This window comes from Rosa rugosa, chromosome 1, assembly GCF_958449725.1.
Source record: "Rosa rugosa chromosome 1, drRosRugo1.1, whole genome shotgun sequence".
Lineage (NCBI taxonomy): Eukaryota > Viridiplantae > Streptophyta > Magnoliopsida > Rosales > Rosaceae > Rosa > Rosa rugosa.
This window is the reverse complement of record NC_084820.1, coordinates 2569296-2578146: the sequence shown is the minus strand read 5'-3', so window position 1 is coordinate 2578146 and position 8851 is coordinate 2569296. Positions and strand designations below refer to the sequence as shown.

The 8851-nt window shown below is 37.2% G+C and overlaps 1 long non-coding RNA gene across 1 annotated transcript; it reads left to right on the top strand.

Annotated features, from left to right (window-relative positions):
• The first annotated feature begins 749 nt into the window (after positions 1-749).
• Positions 750-2924, top strand: LOC133727068 (uncharacterized). Its single transcript, XR_009854999.1, has 7 exons — positions 750-916; positions 1106-1203; positions 1291-1366; positions 1665-1745; positions 2184-2237; positions 2356-2431; positions 2644-2924. It is a non-coding gene; the product is annotated as an uncharacterized LOC133727068 (long non-coding RNA).
• Positions 2925-8851: the final 5927 nt, after the last annotated feature.

Here is an 8851-nt window from a genome sequence, read left to right as displayed (position 1 = left end):
TCGGTGAAGGAGCTTAACCAACCCCTGGATTCGAATTGCGGGGCGTTCGTGAATCGGAAAAGGAGATGATAGGTTAGTTAGCATTTTATTTCCATTTGCATTTGCACTTTTCGGGTCATTACCTATCTAAACTTTGTTTTGCTTAACTATCTTTGTTAAGTTTCAGTTTCATGCTTGTTGTTTGCGAGGTCTGATACGTGTATATTTGTATTATGTGCATCTTATTTTCAGGAGAGTTGGAAAACTAAAGGTTGCTGCTCCAGTTGATAAGAGTAGCAAAGGAAAGGCCATTTTTCATTGGTTTTGCTAGCATCTCATTGATGGGTCAATTTAGTTTTGTCATGTTTTATTCAATTCAATTGTGTTTGTGGGTTTTGTAGATTGGATTTATTGAAGATTTTGAAAGCATGTTTCTGAAATCTTGGTCCATTTGAGGCAAGAGCCTCTTCTTCTCCTTTCATACTTCCAGAAAGGTCAATTCTTTTTTTTCTTAGGCTTTGGGTGTCCCAAGCTATAATGTTTATCATTCTATCTAGTATGCTGATCCTAGTATGGTCTTGTAGATTTGGAAATGGTTATAAATGGTATCCTTCCTGCTTGATTTTTTTTCTTTCTAATTTCATTGTTATTGAGCCCAAATTATTGATTGATCAATAGAAGGGAGCATGTTGATTAGTTGTGTGCTGCTCTATTGTGCCCGACTACATATTCTATGCCTTCTACAGAACTTAGTGACAAATTAACAGTTGTATTTGTTGTGAGTTTTCTTGAATTATATGCACTTGTTTTTCTATAGTGGTACCCTCATAATTAGCTTGGACATGCATGTTGTAGTCATAGTGGAAATTGCCAATATGTTATAATGGACTACAAATAATGATAGAGGGATTGATCGGACTAGTGCATTCTACTAAAGGTTAGTGACTACCTTCATGTCATCGATCACTTACGTTTTTGCAAATATGGTTTCAGTTTTTAATTATGCACTAATTATACACTACTTGCATTCTAAAGGTTACTAAGCTGAACATTTCATTGATGTGGTAAATTGGCTCACTATATGCTAATGTTTTTTTTTTCTTTCTTTTATTGTGACTTGTATCAGCCTCTTCAAGAACTAGAGAAGATGACCAATATTATTCTTCAAGCTCTGAAAATTACTGGACAAAGAGGCATTATCAACAAAGGCTGGGGTTGGTAATTGTAAATCTTGGTTCTCAAGATTACTTTTGAGCATAGTGTATATGTATGCATATCTGGATATGAAACAATTTATTTTTATCTTCTCAGCAGTACAATCAAATGATTCTGTGTACTTAGTGGACAATTGCCCCCATGATGACTCTTCCTCGGATGCTCTGTTGTGGTAAATTATTTATGTTATTAGTTTATTTTGGTTTAGTACAGATTTTGCTGCATTGGTGCTTACTAGATTCATGCTCGCTACGTGGTTTATTTGTTGTAGTGACATGATCATTAATTCAAATATGACTAACAAAAAAAGGTCTTGAACATTTTCATTTGAAGCATGTAGGAGCAGTTACATGTTGTAATGATAAATTGATGTAGTAGTAATAAATTCCTGTGGTCCATAGTAGTCTACTTGTTTTATAGCAAGAGGAATATATGTTGGTTGATTCACTCTATTATATGGGACACTGCAGGTCAGGAACGTTACCATGGCCTGGCTCCCATGTATTACTACGGTGCAGCTGCAGCTGTTGGTCTATGATATCACAAGCCTGGTAATCATTCAACTCTCCAATTTAGGTTCAGATGTCCTTATGTGTTGCTGGTTTTTGCAAGTTCGTGTTTGTAATTTCACGGAACATTAGACTTTCAAGTTTCAACATTATACAGTCCCTGCAAGGGTTTCCATTATAAGTATATGCAGATTATATGTAATCAACTTGAAGTTTTTCTATTTTTGATACTCTTGAAGCAAAGACTTTAGCATCTTTGATATATAACTTTTGAAAGCAGAATGAGCCACTTGTGACATGCTCATTGTAAGCCTTAAAATTTTATCTATCAAATGATCGAAGACTATGTCATTAATTATCTGCAATATGAGTTGCTTAGACTTTATCTGTCAAATGATACAAGACTCTTTGGTGATTTGTAATATGAGTTATGCACTTTTTAAGTGTAATCAGTTCGATGCATATTGTTTTTCGCTGCAGGAGTAATTTGTTTTTAGCGAGCTAAGAAGTGGGTTTTTGAATTGCAAAGACAAGGTACATTTGAAAAGTTTTGGAGTGACCACTTTTTGGATTGATATAACTTGAGTAACTAATATTCTTAAAGACTACTAACTCACTCAATAAGTTTATTTTACTTCTCATTTGATATTAGCAAATCCAACTTTTTAATAATGTTCTTGGCTGGAAACAAGGCTGACTTGGAAGAGAAGAGAAAAGTAGGGACTGAGGTATATGCTCACTACTACCTTTCCCTATTCATTTTTTTGTTACCTCTATTCATGAAGTATAGTCAACTATACATTTGCATCTCGATTGAGTTTTGCAAATGAGTTTTCTGCCTGATACTGTTAATCAAGCAATTTAACTATAAAAGTTTGACTTATATTTCATGTGTTTAGCCCAATGGTAACTGAACTAATGTTGGTTGATGTTGTCACAGAAAAGTAGTCCTCACTTAGGAAGCATAGATCTATCAGGGCAGAAATGGTTAGGAAGTAGAGACGATACGTAGTTTGCAGAAGGCAAGCAGAAAACAAGTAGTGAAGTCTTTGACCATTGCGCAATAGATACACTGCTGATTTCTCATGGGACAAGTACACTCTTCATGAAGGACCTTTTGAGGAGGTCGGAGCAACGTGTTGAAACTTTTATCAATGGGGTAGATTAGTTTATGCTGTTGTTAACGAACTGTATTTCATGGTTTGAGTATGACTTTCATCATTGGGATATATGATGATAATACATTGGAAGTTATATGTCTTTTTAAATAATATCAAACAATAGAAAGTTACCAACAACTATGGTTTGAAACAAGTACACACAACAGAAAGATCAAAGATACTTTAAGCATCTACACATTCAAAGGACATTTAAATGTCCTTTTACAACAATAGAGACAATAGATAACTAATAGTGGATGTTGTTTCAATAAAGTTCACACAACAGATTTGGCAAAGAAACATGGAAATTCTACACATTCAGACGACATTTTATTGTCGTCTCGCATTAAAACAGACAATAGATTATTTGTAAAGTCTGTTGATAGAGTTTGACAACAACAACATTTGACTGTCGTTCTATTTCATATCTAACCACATATACTTACAATTTGTACATATTTAAGCACATTCAGACGACAGATTTTTTTTAGGTGTCTGTCGTCTAAGTGAATTTCTGACGTCGGGCTTTAACCGTCGTCTGAACGTCAATCAGATATCAGCTTACTAGACGACAGATTTTTTGCATATCAGACGACGGTCATTGTCTGTCGTCTGATGAGGTTATTGGCATAGTGATTCAACTATTGACTTAGCATGTGAGAATGACAACATGGATTTGCATCAATTTATAAACAAAAGCATCAATACAAGCAAGTTTGGCTAGGGCTTTCAACCCTAGCCCCAACTAGTTCACTACTCACACATAGCTAGATACATAAGTTTCAACATTCTATTAAACATCAAATACATAAAGAGATAGGGAGTAAAGGGTGACTATTGATGATGCTGGAAGAGGTGGTGGAGATGGGTCTCTAAGAACATGATGTGGTGGTAGTCACCTCCTTCTCCTTGCTCGAAGCTCTTGATATTGGTAAGAATAGTGAAATTTGGAATCTCTAAGGTGAGTTGTGGTGTTGAGTGGTGGAGGAAATGGAGGTTGTAGTGGAGGAAATGGAGGTTGTAGTGGTGGAAATGGTGGTTTTAGTGGTGGAAATGGTGGTGTCTTCTCTAGAGAGAAAATGGATCTTGGATAAGATGAAGATGAATGAATGGAGTCAAGAATGCTGAATAATTGGTCTTTGGCATCTCTTTGATCAGCTATGTATGTCCTCTTTAGTGTGCGAGATGCTCTTACACTATTGTCCCCCAAATGGTCCTAAATTGGCAAAGTGACAAAAGGACCAGGTGTAGGGAGATATTTGAATTTCAAGTGATGAGATATTCTCACAACCATGGTCCTCCTTTGCTGGAGAAAAGGCCCTCCATGAGTGGCGGCTCGCCGGAAAATTTTGCCAGAAAAGTCGCTGGAAAAATCACCGGAAAAGTCGATTTTGCAATTTTCTTCCAATCTCCGTATCTTCTTCCCCTAGCTTCAAATCTCCGCATTTCAAGCCTCAAATAGTCATTTTATTCTCAATGCAAGGTTTCCTACAAATAAAAGGAAATGGATTAAAAAGGGTAAAATATCATGGAAGACAAATCAATTTTCATAATTATGGGGCACAATTACATAAGTAATTTGTGACTCAACAAGATTCCTTTGAGCTTTTGGACCTCTATTTAGTTTATTAGTTCCTCTAATAATTCCCTACTGTTCTAGGGACCTATGCTTGTTAGTTCTTAATGAACGCTAATGAGTATAGTTTTTATTTCGCCTATTTACTAGTTCTAGCTTACAGGCTCGCTTTATTAAGTGAGCACTGATTGTATAATGAATAGTCTATACCTATGTACCATGTGGTACCTCCACAACCTCTTGTCTATATTTGAATGGTAGCGAAGGGGTATGTAATGGTCATTCTGGCTTGAGTTTATTAATGACAATCACTGATGGATTGATTCAAAAAACTAAACCTCACTAAAGTTCATCAAATAACCTTACTCATATAATTTGCAAAAAAATAATTATATTTAAAATAAAAAACTTTAGCCATTTCAATAACTTAATTACTCTATAAATCTTAATTACATGTTCATTCCTTAATCAGACAACATAAATCTCTTATCCAATAAAAAAAATCAAACACAAGGTATTGTGTTTCAAAAATTAATTTATAGTCAACAAGAATTTTTTTTTTTTTTTTTTTGGAGCTTCTATTCATACCTCCAAAATTAGTATTTGAACCTCTCTCTTTTTCCAAGTAATAGTTGACTTTATCAACTCATATCAAATTAACAACAAGGACACAAAAGATGGGAGAAAAAATAATAATAATAAGTCTTCAATTTGGAGAAAACTTTCTCCTCCAACATAAACCCTAAAATCATTAGCAACAATTATTCTTTATCTCTCAAAAGTCAATCTTGGTGGTGAGATTCTACTCCCCGAGTCAGAGGTGAGACAGAATTTATCAAGCTTAATACCTACTTAGAAATTTATACCTAGTTTTAGCTTCTTTTCTGTCAGTTTTCTACTTTAGAAATTTATACTTAGTTATCTAGTAGAAATTTGAATATTTATGTTTGACCCTTGAACAATCATATGATGATTATGCACATTCATATGTTCTACAGTACCTAGCTAGCTTCCGAACTTTTGATATAACTCGTCAACATCACATGTACAAGTTCATGGAAGAAACACTAAAATACGTATGGAATGAAAGAAATAAAATAGGAGTGACAAAATTACGTGAAAGAGAGAGACTACCACCTGGAGATTTTTTTTAAAAATTGAAGGAGGTCCATTTACTGATTTTGGAGGTAAAAAAAAAAAAAAAAAGAATTTTATTGATTTTATTGGGCAATGGGCATTTTGGGAAAATTAGGGAGGTGTAAATAGCATATTGGTTATTTGTAAAAGTAAGTTGGTGGTCTATTAAGTGGAGAGGTCCAAATACCAATTTTTGAGGTATGAATAGAAGCTCATTTTTTCTCTCTCTCTTTTGGATGTGCAAAAAAAGATGCAGGGTAATCATTTTTTTTAACTTTTATTTTTTTCTCTATTTTTTTTACCTCATGATTAATTATTCAATAGTTTTTTTTCTGCCTCTTTTTTTCTTTCAAATATAACGAATAAACTTAGATTTAGGGTCATAATATGATTACATAAATATGAAGTATAATACTTAAAGAAGAAAACCCTAGGCTCTGCTAGGGTTGGCTGTCTTTAGCAAACGACGGCAACGAAGCCTTATTGGGTTCGTCCTCTGCTGCATAGCGGCCTTTGTTGTCGAGTCTGAACGGTGGTGCCTATCTTCTTCGAGAGCTCTTCGACGACAGCCTTTGGAGGAGATCAGAGATAGGCTAAAGAGGAAGGAACGATTATCAGGTTGCCTTTTGTTTCATGAAGTGAGGCAATCCGGTGAAATTGCGGTGGTGGACAAGGTGTGAAGGTCACGTCTGTTGGTTGTCGTAGGCGAACAGCGGCGACGGCGTTTCAAGTTGCAGGCGAGGATCTAGGCGGTGTTTTTTGGTCGCAGATGAGGTAGCGGCGGTTTTGTGCCGGCTTGGTTGGATTGCGGCGTTGCTCGTCATGTCCTGGCTGTACATCCGGCCGCCGGAGCATGAAAGCAGATGGTGACCCATGGTGGTTTCAAGGAGGTAGGGAGCGTTGGGATAGGCTTGCGGGCTTGTTTCAACTAAACCCTAGTCTCCTTTGTTTGGCTCAGTTTGAATAGGCAGGGGAAGGATTGGGCTATGGGCTTTTGGGCCGACTGCTTAATTTTTTTTTGCTATTTTATTGTGTTTTTCCTTGGTTGCCTAGTTTGTTTTTTAGAATAAGGTCTATATTAGTAAGAGCATCTCTATGAGCCCATGTAAAAGTACTTAGTATCACCATACCACAATTGCGTGCTGGGCATGTGAGATTAGGTAAAATAGATTGCCTGCAGGGCGAAATTCTTTTATTAACATAGTGTAATACCCCGAAAAATCCAAATTAAATTCCGTGGATTTTTAGAAATGATTTCACGATAATAGGAGCGAGTACGAAGCTTGGAAAAGTTGTGGAATTAGTTCGAACGATTTTATTTCGAAAACGAACGTTATTTAGGGGCTCGCGAAAGTTGTCTTTTTATACGTTCAAAATTTGGGAAAACTTCATTCATGGAAGTTGTAGAGCTTGTCGATACGATCTCGTGCATATGTGGAACGCAATATTCGGAGTTCGTATGAATAAGTTATGAATATTTGAAAATTGGGAATTTTCTATAAATATCAAAAAAAATGTTGACTTTTTCATTTAGGACGAAAACATGTTGAATTTGCGGAACAGTCCCCGCGTTTTCTCTCTGTCTCTCTTCAGAACCCTCGGGTCCCGACCGACCCGACCCGGCCAAACGACGGCCCTCCGACTTCCTCCGGCCTCGGACCCGGAGCTTTTCGAGGTCGCCGCCGCACGCTGAGCAGCTCCCCAGCCTCGCCTTGCTCCGCCGCTGCTCCAAAAGATGGATCGAAGCCACCCAGACGCATGATTCTGACCCGGCCGGAAAACCACTTTTCCGGCGTTGCATGGGCCGATCGTCCCCAGTTTCGTGATCTCCTCCTCCCCCTGATCATCCCTATGTAAGTCTTTCATCACGATTTTGAGTGTAGACCGCTAGATCAAGGTTTGACTTTTTGGACGCCTCTGATTCAATCTAGGATCTGATCGTGCGACCGAGATTAATCCAACTTCAACGCTTGATCTAGGACGATCTAGACCTTGTCTCAGAAAAAGTCAGGTATTAAAGTGGTTCAATTCTGTATTTTGAAGAAGTTTGTAGTTGACAACTTTAGCATCTGAAGTGGTTAGCCGGCGTTGACCGCCGCGTTGACCGCCGTCTGTCCTCCGCATGTGGCGGTGCGTCGGACCATATTTTGAGTTTATATTATCTGGGCGATGATCTATGCATCCATACGAGCGTTTTGATATATTACAAGGTTATGTTAGAAAAAGTTGGTAAATAGTGGATTTACGTTTTTACGTTACTATTTACGGTTTTTACGTTTTATCTTCGGTTTACGATCTACGAAGATCAGACCATCGGTTTTACTTCAAATTTTAATATGTTGATCGTATGACTGTCCCGGTGACTTTGTGAGGTCACGGGCGAAGATCCGACCGTTGGATCTTCGTATGTTTGAGGAATAGTGATTCGGAAGGCGATTCGTGAGAATCCGACCGTCGGATTTTCATATAATTTTGTGGAGATGTTAGTGAGGGCGATTCAGGAAGATCTGACCGTTGGATCTTCGTGATAATTTTGGAGGATGATCCTAAGGGCGATCCGTGAGGATCCGACCGTTGGATCATCATATAAATTTGATCTGACCGTTGGATCATCATTAAATTAGAATCCGACCGTTGGATTTCTGTATATGTGTGGTCTATGAATGATTTCTAAGTTAAGATCGTGTTTGACTAGGTGGTTGATGGATTGATTGGTGAACGATTTCGGATCGTTGTTTTTGAGCTGTTAAGAAGACGCAGCGGGAATTTAGAGGTGAGTAAACCTCACGTGGTTCATATTACGAACCGAATAAATTTAATTACCTTATTTTGTCGTAATTGCGTGAAAATATTTATGGAATAAATATTTGTTTTAAAATCATATGGACTTGATCAACTACGGTCCATGGGTAAGTAAAATGATTTTTACTATACAAATGAATTTCTCGGTTTTATTGCATGTGAACTATAGTTGGTATTAGTGATTATCCCTGAGCGGATAATTACGTATATATATACTTACGTGATTATATGTGAATGGTGTGACATTGAAGAGTGTGGAATTGGGATGATTAAATTATTATGAATTGACATGTGACTTACCATAATTATATGTGATGAACATGATTGATGAGTTCTTGTTAATATTCATGATTTACATTGGAGGATGTATAGAGTTAGAGAATGTAGGGTTCTGAGGATGAGGTGTCCGAAGTTCGACGGTTAAGGATAACCGGAGTGTTTGTGTGCTGAGGACGGGGATGTCCAAGGTGCGA